This window comes from Limulus polyphemus, unplaced genomic scaffold (assembly GCF_000517525.1).
Source record: "Limulus polyphemus unplaced genomic scaffold, Limulus_polyphemus-2.1.2 Scaffold1381, whole genome shotgun sequence".
Lineage (NCBI taxonomy): Eukaryota > Metazoa > Arthropoda > Merostomata > Xiphosura > Limulidae > Limulus > Limulus polyphemus.
In genome coordinates, this window is record NW_013666991.1 from 115,780 (window position 1) to 125,814 (window position 10,035).

A 10,035-nucleotide genomic window follows, 5' to 3' on the forward strand; every position below is an offset into this window, starting at 1 on the left:
TGCTTTCATTTATTAGGGCGAGAGTTGGTCACGGTGTGTGTCTCACTTAGATATTTTTAGCCCCCCAGTGGCACAGCGGTATGTCTGCGGACTTACAACGCTAGAAACCGGGTTTCGATACCCGTGGTGGGCAGAGCACAGATAGCCCTTGTGTAGCTTTGTGCATAATTAAAAACATAAACATAGATATTTTTAAACGTTTCTCATGAGTAATGTTGACGCAGACTTATATTCGGATTTTTTATTTGCTGCCACTAGTAACATCATCGTGTTTAGGCTTAGTAATGCCTGGTGCTTAAGTTCTGCCTACTTTTACTTGGGAAAACTAATGACGTGAGTAGTACCTACACTCTGTTTTGGATAACGCTATTGGTTTTTATAAAAACTACGTAACACATCTCCCAGTCTACAATTATAATCTTCAGAATAAAACATATAATTCAAACTTGTCTTTCTGTTATATAGAAGTATTGCTCATTATCTAGTTTACTCAATTGCTTTGTTGAAAATAAAAACTATTTTATTTTTCACTTTGTCTGCATTGTGACATATTCTCTTTTCCTCTTCAAACTCAGTCAGAATTATAAAACTTCGGTTTAACGATGTAATACATTTACTTATGTTTCTCAAGTTACTATTTCTTCTCTAAGTTTATCAGTGCTCCTGAGAATACCACAACACTTCTGTTGGACACAACAATACTACATCAGTGCGCTTCCGTTGCTCACAACAATACTACTCCATTCTCTCACTTAAACAACATATCAGTTCAAATAATAAATAACACAGAACATATCAGTAGTTAGGCTCCTCACGTGAAAGGCTATTCGCGGATGAATAAAGTTTTCTAATACAGTTTTTGTTAACACATCTACCTCTAAAAAACTTTTCGCGCGACAAACAAATACATTTTGAGACTAAACAGTTTAAACTTCTTCGCTGATTGAAATATTGAACAATCAGCTCAAGCCAAAGTTCACACTGAAGAAAAACTAGAACTATTTAAATTCAACTTATTTTTACACAGGTTAAACTTCAACACATTAGACATTGAATGATTGGGATGTGTGTTTTGTTCCATGAATAGTTTTAGAAAAGTAGTTAGTACGATATACAGAGTAGAATCTTTAGTTCGTGACACATACGAAAAATCTTGTGACGGATGACGTTGTTTCATCAGTAAGTTTGTGTTGCATATACAAGAAGAGCATTCATACTCATAGGATTGGATGGTTCAATGTCCTCTTGAAGTTCCTTCTTTGTCTGTGTTGAGCTGTACTGAGTGTTTGTCATTAATTTCATCTGGTGTTACATCCAGTGTTATATAACTGTAGTTTTTATTTGTGAATTATATTATGTGTACAAGTTTACTGGTATCTTAATAATTTTTAATTTTCTAAGATCATGAAGGCCTCAGCATAGATTGGGCTTCTCTTTTACGAACGAATAGTGGGATTGACCGTCACATTATAATGCCCCCACAGCTGAAAGGGCGATCATGTTTGATGGGACGGGGATTCGAACCCGCGACCCACAGATTGCGAGTCGAGCGCCCTAACCACCTGGCCATGCTTCAGCATAGACATCAAAACATTGTCTACCATAGAATTCCACACATAAGAAGTCCATACAAAATGCAACATTAACATATATGGTAGAAATCCCCAAAACAAAATTAGTACTAATGTGTTTCGCCTAACACAATTTCTATATTAGTAATAAAGAAGCTCAAGGTTGAGTACAATATGCGCTTTTCCAATAATGAAATATCAATATATATATATATATATACATATATATCTTTTCTTAAGCACCTTTAATCCTTTGGAAAGAGATGCACTGACCAAGTGACAGTGGGATTGAGAAACCGCACATATGATCAATCCCTTGCGTGTTAATGATGCTTCTTCAAAAAATTAAAAATAACCTATTCAAGTAAAAACTTAATCATTATTCTTAATGCGAAATATGGATATTCAGGAATCACTTTCAAAACTATTTGGTGTACAGTAAACTTTACTGAAAATGTGTTAAAGTGAGTTCAAAACTATTTGGTGTACAGTAAACTTTACTGAAAATGTGTTAAAGTGAGTTCAAAACTATTTGGTGTTCAGTAAACTTTACTGAAAATGCGTTAAAGTGAGTTCAAAACTATTTGGTGTACAGTAAACTTTACTGAAAATGCGTACGGTATAAAATGTTTAAAAAGTGAGTTCGTATATAATTTAAAAATCTATATTATGTTTTCATGTTCACGTTACTTCTCCGTCTTTATATTACCATTATTACACCAGTATTTATGAACAGACTATCAATTTGTATCACGAAGAACGCTATTAATTCTCATTCAGTTCGTTTTCGTTTTATAATGATATGCTATCTGTAATAGCAGCTTAAATATGAAATGCTATTTTTTGTACACTAAATATTGAAATATGTTAGCTGACCAAGAGAGAACTGATTTATTTTGTATTACCAAGGGCTGCACGCAGTGTGCATATATATATAAGGTATATAGCGTGTAAAGATATCAGGGTTCGTGTCCTTTGCGCACGCGCAAGTACAGATTACGAGAAATCAAATATTTATAAAGATACCTGGTCCATCGATCTATCTATTCAACGTGACCTCTTGGCTCGTTGATTTGAGACCCTAGTTTATGATATCCGCCCTCGTGCATTCAGCCATGTTTACCTTGAGGGACTTCAATATGTTACGTGCAAATACTCTCAGAGCACATTGAAACAATCAGAGACCGCTTACAACAGCTGATGTACCTGTTGTTTCGATGTTATATTTTTAGATGGACAAGAGGGGTGTCATTTCATGGTTTGTATTACAAACAAAACCTTCTTTGTCCATATTGTGATGTGACACAAAAGTAACATTATAAACTATACTTTCACATAAAACCATATATACAGTGTACTTGTCCTAAATTTAGACATATATACAGTGTACTTTTCCTAAATTTACACATATATACAGTGTACTTCTCCTGAATTTACACATATATACAGTGTACTTCTCCTGAATTTAGACATATATAGAGTGTACTTCTCCTGAATTGAGACACATATATATATACAGTGTACTTCTCCTGAATTTAGATTATCTTTTTTTAAATTATTTTTTTAGGCTTCTGATAAGATTCAAATTAAGCTGAACTTAGGAGAAATTATATCAGAAGTAACTACGCTGCGGGAAAGGAGTTTATGCTGTCTGTCCATTGGGTCGCCTAGTGGATCAGCGGTAAGATAACGGACTTGGAACGTCCAAGTTCGGGGTCTGATTCCCCGTGATGGATAGAACGAAAATAGCCTATTTTGTAGCTTTAGGCTAAAACATATTGCCAGTTGCTACTTTTTTCACACGATACTTTAAAACAGTCAAGTACTGAGTCTCTAAACTTTATAAACAGATGTTATTTTATAAACAATAAAACTTTGTGTCTTCTAGTAAGATTTACGAGTAAAAGTAAGCTTTTAATTTCAACTTTATCTGGTTAGTAACTTTTCCGTAAATAATGATCTGCTTTATAGAAACACAAGGAGCTCCACTGGAACGGCGAACTTACCAGCAAACAAAGTTGGCCAGTTAAGTCAACGCTCAAAATGTTCTATATTTTTCATTGACAAGTAGTGTACTGGAAACCAATGAATTTTAGTTGACCAACGAGTTTATTGAAAAACAAGGAACTTTAATTGATTGACGAACTTGCTAGAAAACATGGGACGTTACTGATCTGATAAGCGATTTTGCAGAAAAATAAATTCTATTTAATTTTCAAGACTGCCAGAAAATAACGAGCTTTAACTGGTTGATGAGATTTCGGGAAAAACAAGAAATTTTATTTAACGTACTTGAAAATAGCAGTTTTGTTCGATTGACGAGTTTACTTGACTGTAACAATGATCGACGAGTTTACTTGACTGTAACAATGATCGACGAGTTTACTTGACTGCAACAATAATCGACGAGTTTACTTGACTGCAGCAATAATCGACGAGTTTTCCAATAAATAACGAGTTTTATTTGGTCAAAAATTTATATAAACGAATAAGTATCTTACACTGACGATTAATTCATAACCATAGCTTGTTTGTTTTGTTTTTTGGAATTTCGCGCAAAGCTACACGAGGGCTATCTGCGCTAGCCGTCCCTAATTTAGCAGTGTAAGACTAGAGGGAAGGCAGCTAGTCATCACCACCCACCGCCAACTCTTGGGCTACTCTTTTACCAACATAACCATAGCACTATAGGTTTCGCCTAATATCAGAATATCAATAAATATAAATAAAGAAATACGTATTTATTCTAAGAGCTTTTCCTTCACGTAATAAACAGCAGACTAAATCTTCACGTGATAAACAGCAGACTAAATCTTCACGTGATAAACAGCAGACTAAATCTTCACGTGATAAACAGCAGACTAAATCTTCACGTAATAAACAGCAGACTAAATCTTCACGTGATAAACAGCAGACTAAATTATATATCTCTAACGTTTCTCTCGTTATGCATATCACAGAAAATTTCTTAAACTAAAAGTTTAGGAGTCACAAAGCTGAAATGAAACTTAATTTATTATATCGGAAAATATAAATATCCTCTAGGGGTTTCTTTTCAGTCACATTGAGTTTTGTCTTTATTCTTAATATCCTTTAGGGAGCCAGTTTTTTCTTTTTTTCGTATTTCTTGTGTTTGAACCACGAAAGTATTTATTATACAGATTATAACACATTCATTAGTAGAAACAATAACAACATATAGTACAGTAAAGTATTTTTTTGAAACTGAACAATTATAATTGCTACAAAGAGGGTAAGAAAATAACCCATGGACACGGAAGATACATCATAACCCATGGATACGGTAAGCTACATTATAACCCATGGATACGGTAAGCTACATCATAACCCATGGACACGGTAAGCTACATCATAACCCATGGATACGGTGAGCTACATCATAACCCATGGACACGGTAAGCTACATCATAACCCATGGATACGATAAGCTACATCATAACCCATGGATACGGTAAGCTACATATGAAGATTCGGGATTCAACCTTTTATAAACAACATTAAAAAATAATAGAAGTAAATAAAAGCCGATATTAATACAAATAAATAAAGTGATAATATGAATTTTCTGTGATATAAAAGTGGCATTAAGAAAGGATTAGATTATATTTAATCTACTGATAAGCTGCAAAAGCCTGTTTGTGAATGACGTGAACTTTTGTTTTGGCAAAGTTTGATCATTTAGTTAATTGAAAAGTACAATTCTGTGGTTATGATATTCAACATGTTTTTCGTTCAGTTGTCCTCTTTTTCTGGTTAAATATAAACTACTATAATAAACTATATAGATTATCTCACTTCGCGTGTATATTTTTACGGATATTTAATATACTAGTTTTGTGATTGAATACTTTTTAAAGATGAGCTCATTTTACGAAGTCGATAATTGTTTGTTCATTAGCTCCATACAACACAGCCAATCTTATCGAAAGCACAAGAGCATTAATATTAAAGTTTAACTTTTTAAGGTCTTTATTTGTTACTTTTTAAATTTTAAACGTCCAAAAGCCGTTAATTTTTGGAGAGTTCGTGGTCTTTCCCCCCTTGTTCTACTATTGTATTCTGATAGTTTAAATTTTAATCACCCAAAACCCGTTAATTTTTGAAGAGTTCGTGGTCTTCCCTTTTTTTTTACTATTGTATTCTGATAGTTTAAATTTTAATCACCCAAAAGCCGTTAATTTTTGGAGATTTCGTGGTATTCCCCCTTTTTTTTTACTATTGTATTCTGATAGTTTAAATTTTAAACGTCCAAAAGCCGTTAATTTTTGAAGAGTTCGTGGTCTTCCCTTTTTTTACTATTGTATTCTGATAGTTTAAATTTTAAACGTCCAAAAGCCGTTAATTTTTGAAGAGTTCGTGGTATTCCCTTTTTTTTTTTTACTATTGTATTCTGATTGTTTAAATTTTAAATGTATACTCTCCCACGACTTACCAGTCTTTTACTTCGATTTCTTAACTGGTATTTTGTTGTGTATCAGACAAAGTGAGTCCCTGAAGGTGGATTCCGTTAGGTCGAAATATTGGCCATTTATTAAAATGAGCTGAAGCTGTTGGTAGAGTTGTTAACCAGGTAGATAGCTATATTGAAGCCAAAGTACAAAAAGAGCCCGAGAGTTTTCTCTTCTTTTTTTTTGGTATATTTGACATTTAACAATATTTGTGTATTTACCAAACTGAAAAAAACATGGCATTACAAGACTCATTTTACTTTCCGAGATATCTTAAGTGAAACACCAGTTTGTGATTGGAGTAGTTTTTACCTTTACAAATTCATTATCTTAACTTTTACAATATGTGTCAATGAGGGACATTTTAGGTTAAGAAAGTGCTTTTTTTTGTTAAGATTGTTAGAATATTTATAATTATTTGTTTCGTATTGTTTTGATATAATGTTTTAATAGCTACATATCTGTGTATTAATCTAAAGATCATATTTTCTTAAAATAAATATATATGGTTAAATTTTTATCTATCAGACATTTCTATTCTTGATCTTTCTTTTTAGTGAGTAAATCCTAAAATATCTTAATACATTACCAGAGATAATGTCTGCCAAGATATCATCAACTATATCATATTTAAATGATGGTGAGAACGAACCTTTCTCGGTTGTTATTAATACAGAACTTATGGTTTATCTTAATGGTTCTTTTTCACGAGAAGATGCGATTACTAGCAACAGCAAAGTTTTAAGGTTAAAGATTGCGTGTCTGGAAGATTGTTGAGACGTTTGTACCATATACTCACGTTAAAGTTCTGACTAATAAAGTGGAATTTTTCTAAGTAACACAGGCATATTACAAACGTGAGGGTTTCTCGCATTTCAATAAATATACAAGCCACCTATCACAAATCAACTGAATTCTGTTTAATGGCCTTATACAGACTAAATTACACATCTAATCTTTCTACGCAAAGAAAAAAAGAAAGAGAAACTTTAGCATTTCATACATAAAAGAAATTTATAGTCTCGATTAATTTCATTATTTAAAAACTGGATTCGTATTAGACAGGCTGTACTTTTTATTTAGAGCTTTCATACTGTTTATTGTATTCGACTGATGCGAATTTAGTTTCAGTGTGGATAATAATGTCGAGTTAGCTGGAATGGACGGCAACTGCCTGTTATAAAAAAACACAAGTGCAGAGAACGACGTTTCGAAAGTCTTAAGAAATGGGGGGATGGTTACAAATTCACTAAACATTAAGCCTTGCTGAATTGTTTGAGACCGTCTTTCTTATATATGGAAAATGTAGCATTGAAATGTAGGGTATATGTTTATCAAACCCACCAATAGTGATTGCATTTGTTGGACATAATAATAATGTAACAACAACATAATATAGGTCTTATGTTGTTAACCCTACCATTAGTGATAACATTGTTGGACATAACAATGATGTAACAACACAATGTAGGTCTTATGTTGTTAACCCTATCATTAGTGATTGCATTGTTGGACATAACAATGAGGTAGTATCGCAATGTGAGTCTTATGTTTGTTAATTCAGTAACGATGTCCACTGTGCTTTGTAATTAATTGTTTAAGTTTTTTGTTGTTGTTGTTCTTTTTTGCAAAATGAGGTACTGCCAAGATGTCTTGAAAAGTGTTTGAAGTGGAATAATCATCATTTATATGTTAGTTTCAGGTGATCATTTTCGATATGAGAAATCTTCTGAAAAATAAATTCCATGAAATTCTTGAGCCTGATAAATAAACAACGTTGTAAAAAATGTATTTCTAACAAGAAAAACCTTTTAAACAATAAAACGATTAACCTAATAACCAATAGGCTTCAAGTGAGCGTCAGGTATCAACTAATGAAAGAAACCTCGTTCAAGCAATGCATATATAACCATAAATATCCTGTTATTCCACTTTAACCAATTATTTTTCGTTTTATAAAGAAGGTAACTTTGAACCATATCATGAGAATCTCCTGTTGGTAATCGAGGCAAACACAGAGCGTAACTTACAAGGGAAGAAGTATTACAAATTCAAAACTGTGTTCTTCGTTTCTTTTAAATCAGAAATTATTAAGTTAGAGTATAATGAACGATAAACAGCTTGAGAGGCTGAATGACTACAATGATGACATAAAAATGATAATAGGCCCAACACTACAAGGCCAATGAATGACTACAGCGATGACATAAAAAGGATAATAGGCCCAGCACTACAAGGCCAATGAATGAGTACAATGATGACATAAAAAGGATAATGGGCCCAGTATTACAAGGCCAATGAATGACTACAATGATGACATAAAAAGGATAATAGGCCCAGCACTACAGGCAAATTAATGACTACAAAGATGACATAATGTTTACGTTTGTTAACCCTACCATTAGCTAATATATTGTTGGACATACCAATGAGGTAACATATCAGTGTGGGTCTTGTGTTTGTTAACCCAGCAATTAGCTAATGCACTGTCAGACGCAGTAATGCATCTACTTACTACTGTGTGAAAAAATCACTAATTACTCTCTGCATTGCAGGATTTTGAAATAACTAATAATATTATATACTGAGGTAGTCCTTTTGTATTATAAGAGCATTCATATTTGCACACTTATATCTATATTTTATAAATCTCCATTTAAAGGGTTTAATCTTTGGTTATTTTTTCTTCAATTTTAAAGATATTTTTCATTTTCAAAAAGATCCCTTGCACTGTATTATGATAATTAAAACATTCGAACATGTTACTTAAACTAACAGTGGATTTTAATCCACTGGTGATGTGTCTTTCTGTTATGGTGGAACTGTATATAAGTTAAGGGTTATAAGTTAACGATTTAAGAAGGAAAAAAAATGGTGTAAATCTTTGTTGTTGTTGTTACGTTTTAAACATAGAACATCAGTATGTTTATTAAATTTACTGTCGGACATAACAATGTCGTAAAAGTAAATTGGTTGAATTCCTCCAATATCGACAAAGCATGAAAATGTAAGTAGGCTACATAGAACTTAACATGCATCGTTTCTCGTTTTAACACTTGTTTTAGCTTTCCTGTAATGGTCGTTGTGACCTACTTGTGTAAGCGATTATTGAAAACCTAAAACCCCAAATTTTTATCAGTCACTTGTAGTTAATAAGTCGATTTTTTTCCACAATGTGATCCTGCGTGGAGACTGATACATCTTAGGGAGATTCAAAGAGCTTCATCAATTTATATGAACTTAGACTTCCCCTAGCGTATCGAAACGACGTCTTCGGGAAAAAAATACTGCGATAAAGTTAAAATATATTGATAATAAAATTAACATATTGTTACGTCTCCGTTTGTTAACTAACTTCCCGTAACTTCGTTCCGACGAAACTTTAGCGACACAAGTCCTTACTTAATAAAACTGGTTTATTCTTTCCGAATACAACTCTACGATATGAAGCTCTTAGAGTAAATATGGTGCTACTGTAGCATGCAGTGTACAAAGATACTATCATCATCACCATTTTAATGATTCACTAAAACATAATTTCTTGCTTGATGATTTATATCTATCCTTGTTTTTATTCAGCAAATAATAATAATGTTACGTCTCCGTTCGTTAGTTAATTTTCCGTAAATTCTTTCCAACGAAACTATAGCGACACAAGTCCTTACTTAATAAAACTGGTTTATTCTTTCCGAATATAACTTTACGATACACTTATTTTCAACAATCGCGCTAAAACAAACGCTATATCAACGAACGTCAATAATACTTCTGACTGCAGTTCAATTACTCACTATCTACACACACATTATTGTCCCGTCACGTTGTCACCCTCTTTTATATACCAAACTACCCTATATATATAGTAAATACTAGAGCATTCGCCAAGGTACAGGATAGTTCTAGAAAATAGGTGGCGCCACACCAGTCACGTGACCTCGATGACGCAACAATATATCTTCACAGGTTTTAACTATATTCGTCTATTTTATAAAATA